We start from the raw sequence: 9,597 nt of genomic DNA on the forward strand, positions 1-9,597 counted from the left end.
ATGTAGTTTTTGGATATATTATGAAATAGTTTCCAATTACATTTGGAGAACAGAACATAATAAATCACAGAGTTTGAAAATTTTATATGGGACAAAGTCATGTTCCATGCATTTTCTATTTCTAGAATATGTAATTCATTCACAAATATAGGAGTTATAAAAAAAGGCTTAGGCATGCTGATTTTCCTTTTGAGTATATCTTAGAGTTGGTGGAACCTTTGAAAATTCTAGTTATTTAGACTGTTAACTCTCCATGTTACCTGATCTTTCAGTATTTTTTCTTCCCCTTCACTCTCTTAGTTACTTGAGATTAAGAAAGAGAATACTGTTTTCACCTTTTCCTCTTAAGTAGTCATTTCCTATGACTGATTTTTCACTCAGTAATGCTGACAGGCATGTTGCCAATAACAGAGCTTTCGCTGCCAATTGCTGTTGACCCTGCTCTGCTGGACTCAGGGTTCAGCACCAAAGAAGCACAATCTGATCTTCTCCATAGAGAGAGTCAAAGTGAAGCATAAAGAGATAACTACCCACTGTTATTTTGGCTTGATTCTAAGAATTATCCATGACCTCTTTTTTATCTTCACTTTGTATAAATTTCCTCTTGCTCCTAAGGCCAGTACACTAGGAAGATGGAAGCAAAACTAAAGCCTAAAAATATTTAGGACTGAGAACTCTGTCCAAACAAACTCTCAATAAGTGTGATGCATGCGTTTCGGAAACCGATCATGTATTCTCTGCAGCCTTTGGGAGCTCAGGTCCAGGATGTAGCTGTCAGGTACATAGTCGAACATTCACTATAACAGCTTTCGGCAGCACCTACTGGGCACAGAAGCAGAACAGTAAAGGCTGGAAGAGCCAGGGATTCGCTGAGGCCGACAAAAAGGGGCTAAACAATGCAACAAAAAAAGGCAGAAACTCAGGTATTGAGAGCCAAATTGAAGCTGAAGATCATAACGAAATAGCCAGGTGGAAGATATGCTGGATTGGAGCACTGCAGCACATGGGATTTTAAAACAGCAAAGAGGGCAGGGAGGAGTCCAGGTTCTCTATATATTGTTCAATAAATTATAAGCAAAGAGTGATCATCTTGTTTTATTTTTAGTTGCAAGCCTTTTCAAGAAATAGTCCCACGTCTGGGGAGATAGCTTGGTGGTCCAAGCACTTGCTTGACGAGTGCAGGGACTCCTGTCTGATACCTGATACTTCATGCTGTGCAGCCCCGCACTGAGCTGACCACTGAAACCAGTTGTGGTAGTGCAAACCTGTAATCCCAGTGCTGGGGAGGCTGAGATAAGAGGAACACTAGGAGTCTGAGCTGCATAGCAAGACCTTGTACCAAATAAATAAATAAATAAATAAATAAATAAATAAATAAATAAATATTTTTTAAAAGGATGAAATATTCTCCATTTAAAGCTCTTTTTTTTTTTTGTATATTTTAGGGAAGGATCTACAGGGTGTTCAGGGTCTCACTTCAAGTGTCTCACTACTAGATCAGACTTGCAGTAATCCGCCTATTTACAGCCTCTCAAGACCTGGGATTACAGGTGAGTTCCATCACATCCAGTCTCAATTGCCATTTCAGTGTGCCCTGGGGGTGAGGCCAGCACAGCAGGCCTGGGGATTGAACCCTCCCTCCCACCGCACTTGTGCCTGCCTGCAGACACTTTAATCCGCTGAGCTATTTGGCTGGCCCTAAAGCTGTTCTTGATAAAATGCTTTAATAAATTGCTTGATAAGTTTATAGCAGAGGGAGGTTCATCCTTTGACTCAAATACTTAATAGTGCTGTTCATTTTAAATTGCCTTTGTTTCATGGCACCTCCGATTTATGACAAATGTATTTTCTATTTTACAAAGGATTTTCTTTTATACTGATTTCAATCATATTTAAGTGACTTGGTTTAAACTGATATGTTAGGTAAATAATGTTTTTCATATAATAAAGCTGTTTAGATTTGGCAGAAGTAATTGAAATGTACATTCAGAAAAGTGTGCGTGCTACAGTTGTGCAGTTCAAATGTATAAACATACAACTGTAGATCCTCATGATTTAACTATGTTGACTTAACAGGTTTCCAGATCCAGAAACTGTGAGGTCAGTATCTCAAAAACGCTACGGAGGTCCCTTGGAGTACTCACAGTACAATGAAGACAGATGCTACCTTGTCATGTAATAGCATAGATTATTTCTGATCCATTTTGTGATTTGTACAGTGGGATGATATAGAATGAACTCCTTATGTTTGCTTTGTTACTTTTAAGAGTATGGCTTTTGAGATTCAACACTGATGTGTGAGTTCACTCATAGCTCATTCATAGCTCTGTTGCACACTGTGGAAAGATGTATAACCTCACTGCCAACAGAGAATTCTGAATTAAAACTAACTGGGACTGTTTCTGTCAGATCAGTAACATTGAAAATGGTAAGCATGTAATCTGTTGATGAGATCCTCCTCATTGATGGGGCTTTGGTAATAGCAATGGCAAGTTCTCACTCACACAGTTACATCTCACTCCTAGGAATTTACCTACAGATTTGCCTATGACAACATGAAGAGAGAAAATTATACATTATTTTCAATGTGTTCTCAAACAAGCTGAGAATTGTTTATGTGATTTCATTTTGTTCAGTGTGTGGTATTTATTAATTATACAAAGAAAAAATAAATGAAATGTTTAGAAACTGAAAAAAAAAGTCCTATGGATTCTGAATGACTATGTACCTATAATGGAATAATTAAACATTATTTTCAGCCAATCTATGCATCCCCACATAGATAATTTGTATTAATTTTGCACATCTTCCCAATAAAAATCAACAATAATTATCAAATTAAAGTAAAAGAATTCTATAATTTGGAATGACTTCCAAATTATCTTTTTTTTTTTCAAAATTATCTTTTAAGAGAATAGAAGGTAGTGAGAAAAACATTAGAAATGACACAGAATTTCACTAAATAAAATAATTGAAACTCAACAATGTTTGTTACATTGCATACTATCTTGAAGTTAGTTTTACAGATTACCAGATATAGTCATGCAAAATTTGTCAAAGAAGTTATAAAAATTAAAAAGGAGAGAGAAAATTGTAAGCATTAACTTTTCCTTTCACCAGACCAGCAGAAATCAGCAGTACAATTGTCCAAGCTATCATTATTCTAAATTTAAAAAGTAAAGCATGAAAAGAGCAAAATGCAAAGCAGTGTCTATACTACTTAGTATTTTACTAATTCCTAGCTAATGATTAATAAAGAAATATTAATAAATACAAAAGAAATGAGAAAAAGGAAAATTTTCCTGTGCAGTCAAGAAGTAAATGTAGACGAGTTATCACTTAATAGTTGCTAAAATTACCATAACCAATTCAAAGAAAAATTATCATAGAAAGTTGACTACCTTTCTATGTAAGTATGAGAGCTGAGAATTGTTTATGTGGTTTCATTTTGTTCAGTGCATAGTATTTATTAATCATACAAAGAAAAGATAAATGCAACGTTTAGAAACTTTGAAGAAAAATATCCTATGGATTCTGAATGATTATGTACCTATAATGGAATAATTGCTGTTCTGCTACCTTTCATGTTGCACACTGAGAAGAGCACGGCACTGGAGGATATCAGGGCTGTGGCATCCCAGTCTGAACGACACAAACTAATTATGAGAAGAATATGTACAACTCAAACTAGAGACATTGTACAAAAGAACTCTCTTGCAGCCTTGAACAAGGTGAGAACAGTGAAAGGCAGGGTCTGCAAGGCTTTCAGATTCACAAAGCCTGAACACGCTCAAAAGCTAGACATCATCCTTCACTCAAAATTTCGTGTTACCATGAACAACATAATCTTGAAACTGAGGAAATCTAAATCATGGCTGCCTGCCTAACTAGAGCACGATGATGAGTTGATTTACTGATGCTACTTCTTTAATCACATTATAAGTAGGTACATCAATACCTTCAGCCTCAGAAAATGAATGTTGCAGTAATAAACATTCTTGTTCAATGACTATGGAAAATAGCCTAATAACGTAAGGTATAAATTATAAAATATAGATCACCTTGGCTGATGTCAATGGCAACAGGGGCCTCCACTACAGCGTGTTCCACTCCAACTTCAAGATCATCATACTAGTCCTGGACGCGGGGTGGGGAATGTGAATCACCAGAGCAAGGCAGGCTGCACTCCCATTGCAGCTTGATATAAAGGACTCCATAAATACATAGAGAAGACCGAGCTTTGGAGAAGTTGCCGTGGGCGCACATGAGAACAGTGATATTCTTGTTGCATCCCTTGCAGCTTGGAGGCAGAGAAGGACATGGGGGTCATAGAAGAACTTCTTGGCCCCAGGGATATGAATGCCAAAGCCAGTCAGATGAGGCAGATGGTGGCCATTAGCTCAGGCCAGGTAGGCATGTTGAAGGGCCTGCTGGCCTGGGGGACTGATGTCAATATACAAGATGAAGAGGGCTCTACTGCCCTGATGTGTGCCAGTGAGCATAGGCTCGTGGAGGTCACCACACTGCTGCTGTAATGATCACCTAGAGGACAAAGAACTGCAGCACTGTCCTGTTGATAGCCCTAGTAGCGGGACACAAGAATATGACTGTACTCATGTGCACCCATGGCAACTTCTCCAAAGCCCAGTCTTCTCTATGTATTTATGGAGTCCTTTATATCATGCCACGTGTACCTTGGTCTTGTATGCATTTAAATGTTTGGGGTATCTTAGAGTCTTGCCATTATATTCAAAATAAAAATTCCCTAAGATTTTTTAAAATATAAAATATCCATGTGAGCATCAAATGTATCAAATTCCAAATAGCTGTATCTCTACTTATGTATATACCAAAATTTATATGTATAACATGTATATTTATATATCCAAATTGAGAATATCTTAGTCATAAGTGGTACACAAGATCATTTGTATTTTTAAAACATTTTATGAGTTTCAAATAATGTCAATAGGGCTGGAGAAATAGCTTGGTGGGCTAAAAGCCTGCCTGGCAAGCACAGTCACCCAGGTTCAATCCCCTGTACCACGTGCTGCACAGGCCCTGGACCCGCAGAATAGCCATGCTGGCCACTAAAGCAGGGCATGGCGCTGCATGTCTGTAATCCCAGTGCTGGTGGGAATGAGACAGGAGGATCACTAAGAGTCTGAGCTGAGAAGCAAGATCCTGTACCAAATATATAAATAAATAAAATATTTTAAAAATAATAATGTCAACAGAAAATAATAGATCATTTAAAGGCCAGGGACACCACATTACTTCTAAAAGGTGTCAAAGTACATGGGTCACTCCTTTGTCAAAGTTGTTGAAGAAACATACCCTAGAAAAGTGATCAAGGTGATGAGGGACCAAAATTGAGGGGTTACGGGATGGAACAATCAGGTGTATCTTTCCAAGAAGCACGTCTTTCCTTCAGACATTTTAAAAATTAGTTAAATGTATATGCACTACACCTTTATATATTTATGCTTTAAATTTTTAGACTGGACTTTCACAAAAATATATTCCTCTGAAAATGCTAGTGTATTAGTTTATTTTCATCTTTAAATCTTATGTGATCACTAGAAAGCAGACATTTGTTAATAGGGTCTGTCTTGCGTACCTTTATTTTCAATTACAGATTTCCCTTCTATGAAACAATTATATTGATTTTTTTACAGATTTGGGAACCTGTTATACAATAATGCACTTGAATTTGCAAGGTTTACTAGATTTTCACAGTATTTTACAATACACATAAAAATCTTTTCAACATTTTCCCATAACTGGCTTCAGTTCAAGTCTGATATGATATAAAATAAAGGCTTAGTTGTTTAAAATACAAACAAGATTTAATCAACAAATATGGTAATTGTGCTAATTTAGAAATTGGACTTAATTCAGCCTCCACAAAATGCAATAGAGTAGATTGTAGTAAAACATAAAGAATACAAAGGAGGATTTCTTTGAAATATTTTCATTTCAGTATTTCATTGCTATCATTTAGAACTTTTGTAATTTGTGTAAAATATTTCTGTACTTGCAAAGTTTAAAAATGCTATTGATAATATTCATAGCTTATTTTTGCAGTAGAAATATACAGTAAGACATGGGGTGAACAGCCAAAATGACCTTTAAATTGACAAAACTTTATAAAGTAAAGTGTGCTTGTGTTTCTTTGACAGGCCTCAAAGACAGGTTAAATTTCCTGCTAAGAGATGGAGAAAAACAAAGTGAGGTATAGCCTAATTATAACCTTTCCTGAAGAAAATACTGTCTCCCAGCAAAGCAGCACAACAAAGTTTCCACTTTGATATTCATAACTTCTATTTCTAAATCAGTAAATCAAATGTGACAACAAATGATAAAAATCACAATGTACTAAAGGAAAAATACTTTTGGGGACCTACAAAAAGTACATAAAAACATTCTGTGTATAGGAGATTTTAGGCCAAGAGCAAATGTTGATTTATAAATCCAACTTGGCATAAACTTAATGTAAAGCTTTTGGAGAATGTGATTGAAATGTAGCTATCTGTATCTAAACATTATTTCTAAGAAAATATATGCTGGGCAAGTCCAAAAATAACTTATTTATGAAAAATTTGAAATATTATATTAATAAAGGGGAATAAAACTCACAATCTGAAAGATTCCTTGACTTTGTGCTCTCTAAAACAGAAGAATGAATTTTAGGAACAACGATTGTTCAGAACACAGTACATTTACTGGGAGAAAGAAAGCTCTTTTAGCAAGAAGGACAGAAGGGGGCTTGAAGGGTTGCCCTGGAAGCTGCCTATTCTAGGGATATTTATAGAGCGAAACGGTGAGGTGAGGAGAGGTGGGCCTAAGGTGGCACACATAGGAATGCAGTAGGTGGGCATGAGGTAGGACAAAACTAGAGTCAACCAATAAGATTTCAAGCACAATTTCTCAGGTAAAATTGATTAAATGCAGGACCAAATGGGGAAGGAAGTCACAGTAACAAGTGAGCAAGAATACAGAACAGGGTCTTTTTCTGTAGATGGCTGAGTTAGTGACTCTTTCTGGCTTTTTCTAGGTGATACAGACCTAATGAGAATATCTATCCCTGGTGTTTATCCTTAGGGCAGGATGCATTTGTTTGATCTTCTGTCTTGAGATTTGGCTCACAGATGGAGTGTCTGCCTCTCTCCCAGTTGTGAGGAATCTGGCCTTCTATACAGGCTCCTGCTGAAGGCCTGGCCCTGTCTCACTGCCTATCATGTTTCTACCTAGCTCAGCTGGCTATAACAACATCAGTATGTGAATTACGACCACTGGAGATAGTAACAGAGGAGGCAAGCATTAATAGAATTATAGCAGAGAGAAGAATTTGTAGTACACAATAACAAAATATCCAGTTAAATGTAACACAGGTAGAGACAGCTGTTACAGAGGACAAATTATTATGCCCAGTTCTCTTGGATTCTTGTAGCATCAAAAATGACCTGAGATATTTTCTTTAATAACTTGCTGATATTAACCCAAAATGCAGTAGTTCAAATTCTGGAAGGTACTTTCTTTTCTAAAGGCCTTTTTTGTGCAGATTATACCAGACACATAAATTTCATTAATTTCAATGCAATTTGAGAGAGAATGTCTTTTTTGACACAATTTTTACAGCATTCAGGATTCATGTAGCATTATTTTATTATATATATTTAATAAACAATGCATAACTTATAATTATTAGACATGTAACAGATAATCTCTACCACCACCACCCCCACAAGTATATTTCAGTTTCTTAGTTGTCTGGGTAATAGTTCTTGTTCCAGTTTTAGGCACTTTACTCTCTTTGAAATAGCTGATCACTGTGATGCACTGTTGGTCCCTGGGATGCACATCATATAAGCCAATCCCAAACTGACCAACCATTCTGCCTCTGTACTGCCTGTTTACTTATCTCATATAAGCCCTAGACCATGAGAGAACAAGGCCTGATAGTCCGGGAATGAATCCAGTCATGCCCATTGCCATAAATAAATCTGCCTCCAAATCCTGGGTATTGTTTTGCTGTTTCTAATTACCATTGCATACATGTGAAAGAAAGCATGTCTTTCTTAATTTCAATTTATAATGTGCAGTAATTTAAGTTTTAGCTCTAATTAAGTGTCAGAAAAACCACCTCAAAAATAAAGGTAAATAAATCAACAAGGGGCTGGGGATACAGATCAGTGGCATAAGCATCTACCTGGCAATGGCAAGGTCTTATGTTCGATCCCCAGTACTGAAAAAACAAATCAACAGGAGACATTACAATCCCTGAATTGAAATTATACTTCAAAGCTACTGTAATAAATTCAGAATGGCACTGGCAAAAAAAAAACACATCTGGGGAATCAATGGAACATATCAGAAGATGAACATACAACTACAAATACATTCATCCACCTTATCATTGACAAAGGAGCCAAACATATTCACTAGAAGAAAGATACCCTTTTTAACAAATAGTGCTGCAAAAAATTGGCTCTCCATATGCTGAAAACTATAACTAGATCCGTGTCTATCAATATGCACTAAACTGAAGTCAAAATGGACTAATGATTTAAATATTTTTTTATTAATTTTTTTTTACATTTATTTGTGTGTGTGTGTGTGTGTGTGTGTGTGTGTGTGTGGCCAGCTCAGCCCACCAGGGGGCGGGGCTGGCTGGCATGTGGTGCTGGGGTATCGAACCACGGTCCCTGTGCTTTGCCAAGCTTGTTTCAAGTAGGTGCTTTAGACCACTGAGCCATCTCACCAGCCCCCTGATTTAAATATTAAAACAAAAACACTAAATCTACTAGAGGAGAAAGTAGAAGGGAATCTTGAAGACATGGGGTAGCCAGTTAGTTCACCAACAAAAAGCAAAATGCACAGGATATACTTCAAAAAATCAACAACTGGGATCTCATTTTCTTAAGAAGTTTCTGCATGCCAAAAGAAATCACCAACAGAGTGAAAAGACAACTCTCAAATTGGGAAAATATTTTAAGTAACTATCTCTCAGACAAAGGGCTTCTATCTAGAATATATAAAGAAGTGAATCAGGCCTCAAAATATAAAGACCTAATCCAAAATTTGGTGTCTGAGATGAATACTCACTTCTCAGAGGAAGAAATACAAAAAGCAAATAAATTTATGAAAAGATGTTCCACAGCACTGATTATTTGAGAAATGCAAATTAAAACAACGTTGACATACCATCTCACCTCAAAAAGAATAACTATCATAAATTAACTAATAAAAATTGCTAGAGAGGCTGTGGACAAAAGGGAACCCTGCTCTACTGTTGTGGGGAATGTAGACTGGTACAATCATTATGGAAATCAATGTGGAGATTTCTCAAAAAACAAGGACTGGTAATCCCATTCAAGCTAGCTATACCCCTTCTGGGTATTTCCCCCAAAACTGAAAATATCATACCATAGTGATGGATGTGCACCCTTTATTATAACACACAATTTGTGATAGCCAAGTCTTGGAAACAATCAAAATGCCCATCACCTGAGGAATGGATAAAAAAAAATGTAGTATTTTTATACAATGGAGTATTACTCAGCTTTAAAGAAAGACAAACTTGAGGCCTTTATA

This window comes from Octodon degus, unplaced genomic scaffold (genome assembly GCF_000260255.1).
Source record: "Octodon degus isolate 3935 unplaced genomic scaffold, OctDeg1.0 scaffold00009, whole genome shotgun sequence".
NCBI classification, from domain to species: domain Eukaryota; kingdom Metazoa; phylum Chordata; class Mammalia; order Rodentia; family Octodontidae; genus Octodon; species Octodon degus.